Consider the following 16,897-nt stretch of genomic DNA (forward strand, 5'->3'; position numbering starts at 1 on the left):
ATAACAGAGACATAAAGGGATAATTTGCAAATAAAAGTTTGTGAAATGACTCTCAAGCTCACTCATAATGAGAAAATGCAAACAAAACAACACTGAGAAACTGTTAATGGCAATAATGTGGGGAAACAGGCACTCATACAATGAAGTTGAAAATGCAAATTGGTTCAATCCTTCTGAAAGAAAACTTGACAATCACTCATAAAACTACATATGAATTTACCCCTGACCTATAAATCTCACTTCTAGGAATGTAACCTTAAGATACACCTCTAACAATACAAACAATACAAAATATGCACAGCTTATTCATTGTGGCATTGTTTGTAATAGCAAAATACTGGAAATAATCAAAATGTCCATGCATAGGAGAGTGGTGGTTGAATGAATAGTATATTCACACAAATAAGTATTAAGCAGTTGTCAAAAAAAATAAACAGAATTCTATGAACAGATTTTGAATAATTTCTAGAGTATATTAATGAGTAAAGAAAAATATATATATATATATAATCAGTCTTTTGTGCAAAAGAAATACAGGAAGGCTACACCAGATACTAAGGAGATTGAATGCATATAGGAGGCTGGGAAAATGGTGGAAAGTAGTGGGTAATAGGGGACGGATTAGTAGGGATGAGGATAGAATGATACTTCTTGAAGCATTACAGCTTGTATAATTTTGGCTTTTAGAACCATTGTAACATTTTATACGCTCCAAAAAAATAAATAATTAAAATTAACCATGCCGTAAGGGAAACTTAAAATGGAATCTAAGCAGTATCCAATTAACCCAACTTTACTACAAATGCAGTGTATGAATGAATAACATAACCACATTAAAAGGTATAGGGAAGAAAAGAACTAACTTAAATAATTTTGGGAAGCAGTATTTTGGCTGTATATTATAAAGCTAAAAACAAAAAGAACTACAGGGAAATATGGTGGTCTAACTAGTAATTCTGTTATTCTGTTGTATTCTGTTATATATGTAAGTATGTGGGTTACCAACTCTGTTTTATGTGTATAGTGAGAGTAAGCAAATAAGTGAATATATTATAGATCAGGAGAACAGACTTTCTCATAGAAAGAATTTACAAATAAGCAGGGAACAGTGGAATAAAACTTGTAGTATTGGACTGCAGTAGAAGATATCAGTATGTACTACTCATGCCTTTTAAAATATATATACAGATAAAGAAATATATGCCACAATATACATACACACAGGTGTTTAAATACTTTAATATATTTCATAGCTCTTTGCTGAAAGAGCCTAGGAGCCATAAGAATAGCTAGAGCTCATGTACTGAGAAAATACCATCTTGCAACAAAAGCAACCAGAACTTGTTGGGGAAATTGATTTTACGATTGAGACACAGAAAGTACAAGGTGAACCTTATACATCTTATGAAGTCAGAATAAAAGGAAGTGCTTAAACACGTATAAGCAGAAACTGGGTCACATACATTTCTGGTAGGAATGTAAAATTGTACAGTCACACAGGAAAACAGTTCAATAGTTTCTTATATAAAATTAAACATGCAATTATCATTAGGACCAGAAATTGCACTTTGGGCATTAATTCAAGACAAATAAAAACTTATATTCACACAAAAATCTGTACATGAATATTTATAGCAACTTTATTCATAATAGCCCAAAAATAGGTGGGGGGAGGATATTCTTTGATGAATGAATGGGTAAAAAAAAACTACTGATTATCTTAACCATGGCATATTAGTAATAAAAAAGAATGAATTGATACACACCACAACTTACATTAATATCCAAGGAATTATGCTGAGTGTAAAAAGCCATTCCTAAAAGATTATATACTGTGTGTCCATTTATATAACATTTTTGAATTGACAAAGGTTTAGAAATGGAAAATGGATTAGTGGTTGCCAAGGATTAGGGATCATGATAGGGAGGGTGATGAGAGGGAGGTGAAGTTTATAAAATGGACACACAAAGGATCCTATGGTGTTGAAACTGTTTCGTATCTTGACTATAGTAGTGAATATATAAATTAAACAAGTGATAAAATTGCACAGAACTGCAAATAAGTACACACACAAATAAGTACAAGTTAAAATAGGGAAATATGAATATGATAGGGGGATGGTATTCATGTCAGTATTCTGGTTGTGATACTGTACTACAATTTGCAACTCCTGCATATAGGAGAGCTTGAGCAAAAGGTACAGGGATTCTTTCTGTATTACTTCTTACAAGTAATTGTAAAGTACTAAATTATAAATTTATAATTATCTCCAAATAGAAAATTTAATCAAAGAAAAGGGATAATGTAATGTCAAAAGAACAATACCAACACAAATGTCAACAGGAGTTACCAATGCCTAATGCTGTAATAATTTGAGAAGCAAAATAAACAACAAAGAGTATTAGACTGTAATTCATATAATAAAATAAATATCTGTGGGACTAAACCGATATAAGTTAATGAATAAACATATAAATGGGAGACAAGAGGCAACATTTCTATATAGAAAAACCCCAAATACAAATGGAGAAGAAATTAGAAAAATATTAAATAACCATTAGGGAAAATTCTCAAAAATAAGTATTTAGGTAATATCTACTAATTATGCTAAAATCAGTAGGCAAAAATTTGAGGAGAAATAGGATATTAATATAGCCTCAAAATAGTTCTCCCAAAGTATTTATCAATTAAAAAGAAAATGCTATTATGAGTAAAGCTTGCTATGAACATTGATGTACAAGTTTTTGTGTGAACATAAATTGTACTGTCTCTGGGATAAATTCCCAACAGATAGCACCCTAACTGAATGATCAAAGTCAATATAACTAGTAGTAAGACAAATTAGCATCTATGCTCCCCTTATATAAGACATTTTAAAAGTCTATGAGTATAGTTAATGTAGTAGGTCTGTTTTGCTCAGTTCTTGTTTATCTCTGTAGCCAGAATGATGACTGTCAAATTATGAAAACTTTGGAATAATCACAAAGTTAATTGGTAATAATGTTATTCCATATGCCTAAAGCAGTGGCTCAAGGTAAACCAGGTTGTTGGCAAGTTTGAAGTAAATATGAAAATTCATGGTATTTACTTAGAATCTCATCCAGGGTCTGGCCATGTGGCAGAGATGTGCCTATATGACCAGTTCCTGTTAGGAATTTTGGCTTCCAAGACTTGAGCTGGCTTTTCTTGGCAAGGATATCTCACACACACTCCAATAGTTCACAGATAGAAAAAAAAAGATTGTGTATCTTTGTCCTGCAACGGGATGAAAAAGGAATGGTTGACTTTTTTTTAGCATATGTCTATATTTTTTTTTTCCTGCTGCACTTGCACACCATCCTCTGCTGTAGCAACTTTAGATATGAGTATATCTTTGAGTCCTGTGAGTAATCACCAAACCAGTATTCACTGCATGGAATCCCTGAGACAGGAATTCAATATTATGCCTATGGTTTTCTTGACAAAAATATATAAGTATAATTTACTAAAAAAATAAATCATGAAATGTTCCACACAATAACTGACCAGTACTCAAAGTGAAAGTCAAAGAATGGAGAACTGTCACTTATTGGAGGAGACTAAAGATCCTCACAAACTGAATGTAATGTGAAGTCTTAGATTGGATCCTACACAAGAAACATAAAACTATCGGGAAACTGATGAAATTTGAAAAAGGTACAGATTTTAGTTTACTATATAGTGTAGTTTAATTAATTATATTGTATGGATAGCAGTTCCTTGGTTTTCTTGTAAGTGTTGATACTACAGGAAACTAGTAAAAAATATATATGCAAATGCTACACTACTTTTGCAACTTATCTATGAGACTACAATTGTTTCAAAATAAAAAATGCAAAGGCAAATGAAGATGAAATAAATATGTTTGCAGACAGACAAAAACAGAAAATTCATCTTTAGCAAACCTCCATTACAAGAAATGCTAAAGAGCAAAATGTTCTTAAGTCTGAATGGAAATGACAGTATAGGAAACTGAGGATCTATCTGTAGGAATTAACAGTATCAGGAAGGGAAAATATAAAATTATTGGTTAAAGTGTATATTAAAAATGCATTCACTAAAACAACAACAATATATTATGGGTTTATGGCATGCATAGAAGACAAGAGAGCATTAAAGGAATAGGGTGGAGGTAAATCAAACTATAAAGTAAGTTTCTTATGCTCTTTATAAAATTGTACAATATTACCTGAAGGTGGACTGTGATCATTGAAAGATGCATAGTAAAATCTCTATAGCAACCACTGAGCATTAAAATGTAAAAGAGATACAATATAATAAAAAGAATTAAAGGTATACTAAAAAGAAAGCAGGAAAGGGAAATAGAGGAACTACACAGATGGATCAAATTACAACTAAATAGGAGGATGAGAGACTTAAGCCTGGCTGTATTAATATTTACATTAAGTATAAATGTACTAACTCTTAAGTTAAAAGGAAGAGATTTTAAGGCTAAGAAATAAGTTGAAAGATAAAGGTGAAAAAAGTTATATCATGCAAAATGATGCTGATATGGCCACATTAATACAAATAAGTAGACTTTGAGATAAAGTATATTATTAAAAATAAGGAGGATTAATTTATAATAATACAAAGTATGAACTCATCTGTTAAAAAACTATTCTAGATGTATATACATCTAATAACAGAGCTTAAAATTCATGTAGAAAAACAGACAAAACTTTAGGGAAAAGGTGGAGAATCTACATCTATTTTCAGACATGTATTAACTATTTTTCTTTAATTGATAAAAGAGATAGGCCAAAAATATCATTAATGATATAGAACAAATAACGACCAAACTGACATTTATAGAACACTGCACCCCCAATTTCAATATATGCATTCATTGTTTTCAAGTAAAAATATCACATGCTGAGCCATAAAATATGTATGAATAAATGCCAAAAGACTGAGTCATACAGTACATATTCTGTGAAATTGGCATTAAATTAGAAATCAGTAACAATATGATCTTTGAAATCCTTAAACATTTGGAATTCAATATAACACTTCTAAATAATGAGATCATCATGACATACAGAGAATCATGATTCTCAAACACTTTTGTGAGTGTGCTTTAACTATGTGCTCTGAGAGAAACCAGACACCATAACAAAGGGACACTTAAGGCATCCTCTGGAGAAGCTCATGTGCTGAACTTCGTAGATGTTACCTCTAGGAACATCAGCAAGTTCTCATAATGAAGATCCAAGAAAGATTTCCTGGTAGTACTAATACCGGGATGGATAAAGTTATCATTGTAAGGTAATTCAGAGAAATTTCCAAAACAAAGGCTGCCATTTGAAGGGGATAGACTTTACCAGACTGTTATCTCAGCTGGAATATGAGAGTTTGCCCAACTCCTTCTTGTCTCATCTTGGTGGGAAGATAGAATTATTCCACTGAAGAAACATTTGTGAAGGTCACAGCTCTTGGATACAAGCCCACTAAAAGTTTGAGATTAAATCACAGCCCCTCCCCATCCCTTCTTTTTACCATCAAACTAACAGGGTTATAGAGCAATAACAGGGACTTAAACCTGAAAGAGCTGCAGGATGCTCCCTCTTAGGACAAGTACTTAGGAAAACTCCACATCAGGAGGGGAAACAAAGCCAAGGATACTGGAAGAATTTCAAGACTCTGGCCCACATTAAATACAGCTCAACTCTTAGGTAAATAAACATAAACCATCACATAAGAGACATACCCCAGTTCCTATTATCCAATATAGGTTTGGCTTTCAACAAAAAATTACAAACCATATAAAGGGCAAGAAGAAAATATAGTATTGAAAGACAAAGCAAGAATCCAATATCAAATATAATATAGTTGTTGTGATTATCAGATTTTTAAATAGCCATAGTTGACAACATCCAAAAATAAGTGAATAATATAAGTAGAGAGATGGAAACTCTAAGAAAGAATCAAAAGGAAATCCCATAAATCAGAAACACCAACAGAAATGAAGTATGTAGTTAATTGGATTATCAGTAGAGTCAATACAGATGAGGAAAAGGTCAATAAGTTTTAAAATAGGTCAATAGAAATTTTCAAAACTGAAATGCAACAAGAAACTGTGGAAGAAAAAACCAAACAGAATATCCAAAATCTTTGAGAAATTTTCTTTTTTTTTTTTTGAGAAAATTTCAAAAGCTATTACATATATATTACAAATATATTGTAATACTGGAAGGAAGAGAAAAAGAACAGAGCAGAAAAAATATTTGAAGTAATAATGGCCAAGAACTTTACAGAATTAATGATAAGACAACATTACAAATTCAGGAATGTCAGAGAATACCAAGAAGGATAAAAACCAAACATCAACTAAGCAACCAAACACACACACAAACTACATCTAGGAATATCATGTTCAAGCTACATAAAGCCAAACACACAGAAGAAATATTTTAAAAAGCCAAAGGTTGGAGAAAGGAACATTACCTATACAAGATGAAAAAAAATTACAGCAGAGTTCCCACCAGATGCTATGCCAGCAAAGCTACCTGGCTGGCTCAGTCAGTAGGGTATGTGACCCTTGATCTCAGGATCATGAGTTTGAACTCCACGTTGGGCCTAGAGCTTACAGAAGCTATGCAAACAAGATAGTATAGTAAAATAAGTGTTAAAAGAAAAACTCATTAATTCTAACTATAGATTAAAATTCTATATCAATATAGGTATAGTAAAACTGTCCTTCAATAATAATAACTAAAAGAATTTATTGCCATTATTTGTGTGCTATAAGAAATGCTAAAATAATTCTTCAGGGTCATGTAAAATTATATTGATAACTTTGTAACCTATACCACAATAAATATAATGCGAGGGCAGGAATAAATGCTAATTTTCTTTATTCTTAGTTGACCTAAAAAATAGTTTACTTAAGTTCTAATTAATAATAATGTATTGACTGGTTATAACATGTGGATAATAAGTGAGATGAATTTCAGCAATCTTATGAGGAATGGAAGGATTTAGAAATTCTGTGTTATAAGGTAGCTATATTACACATGATGTAGTATAATGTTATTTAATATATATTTAATAATATATATTTAATATATTTTTCTATTTGATATGAATATAATTTATTATGTCTAATATAAATAATATCAAGGGGAGGCAAAAATAAATAAATTTATTAAAATGTATAATGGAAACAGTAGTGAAACTATTAAACTTTTTAAAAGTATAATAGGCTAAGAGAAGAGATAAAATGAAATCATAAAGTGCTTGATTAAATGAGAAGAAAAAAGTAAGGGAAAATATATAAATAAATAAATACCATAAATACAAAATAGTTACAAATGTGGTAGATAGCAATCCAACAAAATCAATATCACTTTAAATATGAACAGTCTAAATGCAGCAATTAAAAGACAAGAATGTCAAAATAGATGAGACAAAACTATGTTTTATCTATAAGAAATTCAATTTAACTGTAAAGACTTAGGTAGGGTAAAAAAAAAAGGGTTGCAGAAAGATGTACCATGTTACCACTAATCAAAAGAAAGCAGAGTAGTTATATTAATTCAAACAAAGCAAATTTCAGAACAAGAAAAATTATCAGGTAAAGGAAGGGTGTCACATAATAGCAAAAGGTAAATTCTCCAAGAAGAAATAACAATCTTAAGTGTGTATGCATCTGACAGCATAGTGTCAAAATTCATGAAGCAAAAGTTGAGGGAAGTGAAAGGAGAAATATACAAATTCACTGTCATAGTTGGAGATATCAGTACTTTTTTTCCTGTAATTGACAGCTCAACCAGTCAGAAAATCACAAAGAATATAGTTGAACTGTTCAGCACTATCAGTCAACTTGATCTAATTGACATTTATAGAATACTCTTTCACAAAATAGAATACACTTTTATCTCAAACTCAACATTAACCAAGATAGAACACATTCTTGCCCATGAAACACAAATTTAAAAGAATAGAAATCATAAAAAAACATTCTCAAACCTCACTGGAATTAAACTAGAAATCAACACCAGAAAGGGAAATTGGACAATCCCCAAAGATATTTGGACATCCCCAAAGTTATGGAAATGAAACAATACAATTCCATATAATTATTGAGCCAAATGAGAAATCTTAAGGGAAACTAAAAAACATTTTGAACTAAATGAAAATAAAAATACCACCTAACACAACATGCCAAAACATATGGGAATGTAGAAAGAGTAATGCTAAGGCATTACATCTTCTATGTATATATACATAGTGATATATATATACACATACACATATATGCATAAAAGTATATATGGTTATATACACACACATATATGTATATATATTTTTGAATATATATTTGCATACAATATATATATTGTATATATATTTGTATATATATATTTTGCACTTACATATTATTATTTAGTTGTAAACACTTATGCTGAAAAAGAAACATTTCAAATCAGCAAGCTAACTTTACACTTCAAGAAACTAGAAAAATGTAAAGCTAGCACAAGGAAGGAAATAATAAAGGTCAGAATGAGATAAATAAAATAGAGAACAAACAATAGAGAAAAAGCAATGAAAATGAGTTGTGTCTTTGAAAATATTGACCAAACTTCCAAGCCATTAGCTAGAATGACAAATTTAAAAAAGGAGACACAACTAAAGTCAGAAACAAAAGTATAGGCATTACTGCCTACCTTACAGAAATAAAAAGAATTAAAAGAGAATACTGTGAACAATTCTACACCCCAAAATTAGATAATGCAGATGAAATAGGAAAAATTTCTAAAAACACACAAATTACCTAAACTGAATTAAAAATTAGAAAAATCTCAACAGGACTTCAACAACAACAAAATAGATAAAATCAGGAATGAAAACTTTCTAAGAATGAAAAGTCCAGGACCAGATGACTTCACCAGTGAACTTTACCAAACATTTAAAGAAGGATTAACACAATCCTTCTCAAATTCTTCCAAAAAATTGAAGAGGAGGGAATAATTTCAACTCATTCTATGAGGCCAGCATACCCCTGATATCAAAGCCAGATAAAGACATCAGAAGAAAATAGTAGGTGAATGTTTTATGAATATAAATTCAAAAAGTCTCAACAAAATACTAATACATCAAACCCAACAGTGTAATAAAAGGATGATGCACTATGACCAAGTGGGATTTATCCCAGTAATGCAAAAATGATTCAAAATAATAAAATCAATCAGTTTAACACACTACATTAATAGAATAGAGGAGAAATAAGTATAAGATTCTCTCAACTGACAAAAAATAAAAGGCATTTTACAAAATTCAACACCTTTCATAATAAAACAAGTTCATAAAACTAGGAATAGAAAGAAACTTCCTCAACATAATGAAGAGCATTTAAAAAGTCACAGATGACCTCAATGGTGAAAGAATGAAAACTTTGCCAGATCAGGAGCAATACAAAGATGCCCACTTTCCCAATGCCATTCAACACTGTACTGGAAGTTGTAGCCAGTGCAATTAGACAAGTTAAAGAAATAAAGAACATCAAAATTGGAGAGAAAAAAGTAAAAATATCTCTATAACAGCTAATATGATCCTCTATATAGAAAGTCCCAAATAATCCACAACAAAGCTCCTAAAGATCATAAATGAATTGAGCAAAGTTGTAGGGTGTAATATCAACATGCAAAAATCGCTTGTATTTCTGTACACCTGCAAAGAATAGGCTGAAAAGAAAATTAATAAAGAAGTTCTATTTATAGTAGTATATTGGGCAACCCGGGTGGCTCAGTGGTTTAGCGCCGCCTTCAGCCCAGGGTGTGGTCCTGGAGACTCTAGATTGAGACCCAGTCAGGCTCCCTGCATGGAATGGAGACTGCTACTCCCTCTGCCTGTGCCTGTGCCTCTCTCTCTCTCTCTGTCTCTCATGAATAAATAAAAACTTTTTTTAAAAAATAGTAGTATGTAAAACTAAACAGGAATAACTTGATGAAGGAAATAAAAGATTTATATGCCAAAAACTACAACATATTTCTGAAAGAAGAAAGAAGTCCTATGTTCATGGGTAGGAAGATTTAATCTTGTTAAGATATCAATGTTACCCAAACCTATCTATGGAGATTCACGGCAATTTCTATCAAAATTCTAAGAGCTTTTTTGAAGAGATGGAAAAACCAATATTCAAGATATTATGGAATTCCACTGATAACAATCTTGAAAAAGAAGAGCAAATTTGTTGGATCCCTTCTTCTTAATTTCAAAAGTTACTACAAAGCCACTGTAATCAAAACAGTGTGGTGCTGGCTTAGACATATACAAGTTGACCAATGGAATATAATTGAGAGTCTAGAAATAAACCTGTGCATCTGTGGCCATTTGATTTTTGACAAGGGTGCCAGTTCTTTTCAATGTGGGAAGAATAGTATCTTCAACAAATAGGCCTGGGATGACTGAATTTTCTCATGCAAAAGAATGAATTTGGACCTCTGCTTCATGCTACATACAAAAATTACCTCAAGTTGGGCAATGACTTAAATATTATAGTTAAAATCATAAAAATCTTAGAAGAAAACATAAGGGAAAATCTTAAGAACTTTCATTTTGACAATGCATTCTTAGATATGACATCAAAATATAGGCAACAACAAGATAAATTGGGCTTCATTAAAACCAAAAACATTTATGCATCAAAGGACATTATCAAGAAAATGAAAAGACAACCTACAGATGGGGAGAAAATATTGACAAATTATGTATCTGATAAGGGCTTAATATTCAGATTATACAAGGAACTTCTATGACTGAACAACAAATATTTTTTAAAATGGTAGAGAGACTAGATGTTTCTCCAAAGAAGATACACAAATGGCTAATAAGAATGTGAAAAAAAATGTTCAACATAATCAGTTGTTAGGGGAATGCAAATCAAAATCACAATGAGATAACACTTTATGCCCACAAGATTGGCAATAGTAATAATAATAATGACTGTTGGTGAGGATGTAGAGAAATTGGCACCCTCATACATCACTGTGGGAACGTCCAATAGTGAAGCTGTTATAGGAAACAGTTTGCTGGCTCCTCAAAAAGCTAAACATAGATTTACCATGTGACTCAGAAATTTTTAGTTACACCCAATAAAAAAGAAAATAGTATTAATAACAATAGCCAAAAAGTAGAAACAAGGACAATGTCCCTAGATAATGGATAAGCAAAATATGATATACACAATGGAATATTTTTTAGCCATAGAAAGGAATGAAATTCTGATACATGCTACACCATGAATGAACCTTGAAAACATTGTGTTAAATGAAATAAGCCAGACACAAAAGGAAAAATACTGTATGATTCCACTTGTATGAAATGAATAGACAAATTCATAGAGACAAAACCTATATTAGATGTTACCAGAGGCTGAAGGAAACAAGATAAATTATTAATGTTTAGTGGTTATAGAGTTTCTGTTTGGGTTGATGAAACAGTTTGAGAAGCAGACAGTGGTGATAATTGCACAACATTGTGATTATAATTAACACGATATAAGAGTATACTTAAGAGTGATTAAAATGGGGGCACCTGGATGGCTCAGTGGTTAAGCGTCTGCCTTTTGGCTCAGGTCACGATCTTGGGGTCCTGGGATCAAGTCCCACATCATGCTCATCATGCAGGAAGTCTGCTTCTTCCTCTGCCTATGTCTCTGCCTCTCTCTGTGTCTCTCATGAATAAATAAATAAAATCTTAAAAAAAAAAAGAGTGATTAAAATGGCATATTTTGCAGTGTGTAAATTTTTCACAATAAAAAAATTTTAGTGACCCAAAATATTGAGCAGGTATTTCACCAAAGATATAAGAATGGCCACTAAGCACATAAACAGATGTTCAATATCATTAGCACATATATGAAAAAAACCCCAAAATTTGAAATCATTTCTTTTTTTTAAAGATTTTATTTTTATATTCATGAGACACACAGAGAGAGAGGCAGAGACCCAGGCAGACGGAGAAGCAGGCCCCATGCAGGGAGCCGACATGGGACTTGATTCTGGGTCTCCAGGATCAGGCCCTGGGGTGAAGGAGGCGGTGCTAAACCGCTGAGCCATCTGGGCTGCCCTGAAATCATTTCAAACCAACTAAGAGGCTAAAAGACCAGTCTGACAAGACCAATGACAGGGATGAGGAGCTATTGAAATTTCCACCCAGTGTTGGTGGGAGTGTGGAAGAGGTACAACAATTTTGGGGAATGGTTTCCAGTTTCTTACAATATTAATGGTATATATCTGTCTTACAATTTAGCAATTCCATTCTGATAAATATATTTGAGAGAAAGGAAAGCTAATCTCTACAATATGACTTTTGCAAGAATATTTTATGTGGCTTTATTCATAATAGTCAAAACCTGGAAACAACTTGAATGTCCATCAAGAGGAGAATAAACTTATGTTCATCGTGTAATACTACTTATCAATTGAACGAATAAACAACTGATATACACAAAATATGATTAAATCTCTTAGACATGGTTCTGAGTTAAAAACAAAAACAAAAACAGAGATAATGGTATACATTGTATGATCCCAATATGTAGAGTTCTAGAAGAGATAAAACAAACCTTTGTTTAGTCAGAAAGTAATTCCTTTTGGGAGAGATTTGGCTACAAAAGATTGTTAGTAAACTTACTGGAATCATGGAGATACTCTATATCTTCTCTTGGTAATTATATGGATGCCTTTGATTATTAAAACTTATTAAACTGGGAAATTAGGGTATATTGTGAGTAAATCATATTACTATAAAAATAAAAAATGAAAAATAAATAAAATTAGCTTTGTGAATTTGTATGTAAACTTTATTTTTTTATTTTTTATTTTTTAAAGATTCTATTTATTTATTCATGAAAGACAGAGAGAGAGAGAGAGAGAGAGAGAAAGACAGGCTCCATGCAGGGAGCCCGATGTGGGACTCGATCCTGGGACCCCAGGATCATACCCTGAGCCAAAGGCAGACACTCAACTGCTGAGCCACCCAGGCATCCCAGTATGTAAGCTTTAATAACAGAGAATGTGACTTTTAATTTTTTGAAGGTGCTCAAGGACATGGTTTGAAGTATTAGCATCATAGATTATTATTACTTGCTGCAAGTGGACTATATATAAATTATATTTTCACCAGCAGGCTCATTATATTCAGTTTTGATTTTTTTAATTAATGTGAAAATCATCAGAATATCTTTCATATAACATGATTCCTCATTTATATATGCCAACAAAGTGCTGATTATTGTTTTAAATTCTCCTTGACATTTTTATAGTTTGTAGGAAAGATCATAGTAAAAAAAGGAAAAGTTTAGGAAAATATTAATTTATCTTTCTTAAAAAAAAATCTGTGTTGGGTCCTTGCCTCTTTTGGTGATGTGGTTTAGTTGCCAAGTACAAAGGATTCAGAGTTGGGGTTATCTGTTCTGCTCTACTGCTAATTTGTTGGGTAATGAAGCAAGTAAGACAATCTCTTATCCAACATCATTACCTCCAGCTTCTTTGGAATTGAAGCTAGATGCTCTCCAAGAGTCACCACTCTAGCTTGCAAAACCTAAAGGACTTACTTAGGAGTACTTTTACTTCTGCCCCAGGATTAGGGAATAAATTTTTGCAAATAATTATTGATGTCCATGTGTCTAAACCCTTATCAGACAGTATAAGCTGCCAAAAGTTTATAAGCAATTTTCATGCTAGATTGCAGTCCTCAGGAAATTACAATCTAACCTGGAGTGGACGTGTGATGTGATGGTGAGCAAGATGAAGTGGGGAAGCAAGATTTACAAATAGGAAGCAATTAAAAGACAAGGCAGAACTGCATATAATTAGATAAAACATGTTATCTAGATAATAAAGTGCTATGGCTGATGAGGAAGAAGGGGGAGAGAGAGATCATTGGGAGTTACAAATAAAATGTTTTCTTCCTTAATAAGAACAGTGTTTTAGTGTTAGGGCTGGGGTAAAGGGGGCACCATAGTATCCTTGCATATGCCCAGTCTATTAAAAAAAAACAAAAAACAAAACTGAATCCCTGGGCCTGCATCATTTTTACCTAGCTGAATTTTTTTTTTTTTTTTTTTTTACTGATTTCTTATAATAGTTTTGTTCTCACTTAGTGAGGAAAGTCACTTAGGTTAATGAGTTACTTCAGATTATAAAACTCATAACGGTAAAATGGGATTTTAATATAGGTCTGCTGGTTGCGAAATTTTAACAAGTTATATACTATCTTTGGAACCCTCTGAACTCAAATGTCTGAGGTCTATGGTATTTAGAACTCCCAGTGATAATCCAAAAATAGCACCAAGAAACTTCAAGGGACATGTGATTATCAGGAGCCCTGCAAGAATACAAGGCCAGCATGCTGCTCTCTTTATGGGAAGCCTATGGCTGTGCTGGTTTCAAGGTAAGTGATGGAGAAGACTCTCTCTCTTTCTCCCTGTAATCTCTAAGGAATTTTAGGAAGTTGGAATTTTAGGAAGTTAGTGGTAATCTGATACACTCTTTGGGTCGCAGAGCCTAGAGAAAATTCACATTGTGTACTTATTGAAATTATCCTGGCAGGGCCTAGAGATGATAAGCTCTGCTCTGATAAATGCCAAACCATCAAATTATATTTAAATTAGTGTTTTTTTGAGCACCTACTATATATCCCCATAGTGTCTTGTAGTGTTGTCTGGAACAACACTAATTCAGTGGTATGCTGAAGGTAACTTGTACAGTCTCCTAAGAATCAATTGTTAAATTTTCAGGAGTTTTGTTAGCTGGCTAAATAGTCATGTGAAAAATTAAATTATATAAACTTACCTTTGAATAAGTTAAAAGAGCACTCAAAAATCATTATTCCCTAATTTTTATGCATTTTACTGTTGTCTTTGTTCTTGAATATCATTTGTATCTATTGAATCTCTAGAGTGGAAGTAATCACGTGCTACTGCATGTAGTTTTCTAACTTTGCCCTGAGTGGAATTACATTTATAGTCTGAAATCAGCCATGCCAGGAGTACTTAGACCATGGAAATAGGCAAATACTGCAGTTCAGGGTGTGATTTATTGTTTGTTGGTTGTCTAGTTTTAAGAATGTTACACAGAAAATATCTATAGTACAGATTAAACTTGAAATTATGTCATGTCTAGGGTGTGTGGGTTGCTTAGTCCTAAGTGTCTGCCTTGGCTCAGATCATGATCTAGATAATAGGTTCTAGATAATAGGGTCCTCTGCTCAGCTGGGGGGTTTGCTTCTCCGTCTCTCTCTGTGCTCACTCCCTCTTTCTCTCCCTCCCTCTCTCTCAAATAAATAAAATCTTTTTAAAAAAGTATGTTATGTCTATAACTGTAACATTGTAAATAGCACAAAAGATTGAGAAAATACGGGCAGCCCGGGTGGCTCAGTGGTTTAGCGCCGCCTCCAGCCCAGGGAGTGATCCTGGAGATCTGGGATCGAGTCTCACGTCGGACTCCCTGCATGGAGCCTGCTTCTCCCTCTGCCCTGTCTCTGCCTCTCTCTCTGTGTCTCTCATGAGTAAATAAATAAAATCTTAAAAAAAAAAAAAAAGATTGAAAAAACACTTTCTCAGTATTCAACTGTTATTCAAATCAGGAATGAAGTCACTCATGTCATTGAAAAATGAGTAAAGTTCCAACATACTTACCTTGTTTCCCTTTCATCTTATTCATTAATATAAAATATTAGCCAACATTCATGTCAGAAATATTCTTATTAATTGCAGGCATAGTTTGGTTATGGATACAAGAGTTTGGCAAAAATCAGACTATCTGAGAATTAATTGGTTATGTGGAATTTACAATAAAGTTATATATTTTATTATCTATAAATTGTATTTATACATTCTGTATATCAGTTAAATTTTAATAAACTTGTATGCATATATAAAATTCTGTACATATAAACATATCTATGTTTATTTATATCTATGTATAGATATAGATCGACATGCACTTTTTCCCCCAGAGAGGCAACTATTACTTATTTATGAGCATACTATACTATAAAACCCAATCTTTGTCCTCAAACAGATAAATCCAAGTTCACATAAAACAGATTTTTTTTTGTATGACTATAGCAAATACTGTAAGAGGGCATAATAAAGAAAGCAAATGGTTGGGGGTTCAAATCAGAAAAGGAGAGAGGAGGAGGAGAGAGGAATCAAGGGAGACAGAGAAAGGGTAAGAGAGAGAGAACATCAAGTACGATCACTGTGTGATCCTTTCTACTTAACGTGTATGAGGATGATGGCTTTTTTGATGGATCTTTAAGGATAAGTGAGAACATTTAGGCAAAACAGGACATTCTAAATAAAGAGAAAGACGTGATCAGAGCCACCATGGTGTGAAGCAATATCTTCTGTATCCATGAAGTTTCTTTTTATTACAAGGAACAGAAACTGACTTTGCCCAAGTTAAGTAAAAAGAACTGAATCTGCCAGAGAATCTCCAGAGGAGCTGAAGGTAAGAATGAGAGAAACCCGCAACAGTGCCCCAAATCATGTCACAAAATAGTCTCAACACATTTGGCATGGCAGTATACTGCTGCAATAGGCACCATTGCTTGCAACTAGATCTTGTATGACCTATGGCTCTTAGAGCTCTCCATGATTTCTCCCTCCTCTGAAGGACAGGGTGGGTATCAAATTGGTGAATCCTGAGTCATAGTCTAATCTTTGGTGCCCCAGTGACCTGGGTAAGCAAGCCAATTTCAACTTCATTAAAAAGAGATAGAATCTCTTCCCCATAGAGTTTCTTGGGGCAGGAAGTTCACCCAGCACAGGAAGTTTTCAGATTCAGATAGGGGAAAAAAAAAAAAAAAAGTCCACTTGGTATTATTTTCAGTTCGATTGAATAACCATTTATCAAACATTCTATT

General features: G+C 32.7%; 1 long non-coding RNA gene across 2 annotated transcripts in view; it reads left to right on the forward strand.

The window, feature by feature from the left end:
* The first annotated feature begins 14,314 nt into the window (after positions 1-14,314).
* Positions 14,315-16,897, forward strand: part of LOC144311211 (uncharacterized) — a 140,383-nt gene continuing 137,800 nt past the window's right edge. For both annotated transcript variants that reach the window (XR_013376776.1, XR_013376777.1), the window contains exons 1-2: positions 14,315-14,419; positions 16,410-16,482. This is a non-coding gene — a long non-coding RNA (uncharacterized LOC144311211). The remainder of the gene's footprint in view (positions 14,420-16,409; positions 16,483-16,897) is intronic.

This window comes from Canis aureus, chromosome 3, assembly GCF_053574225.1.
Source record: "Canis aureus isolate CA01 chromosome 3, VMU_Caureus_v.1.0, whole genome shotgun sequence".
Classification (NCBI taxonomy): domain Eukaryota; kingdom Metazoa; phylum Chordata; class Mammalia; order Carnivora; family Canidae; genus Canis; species Canis aureus.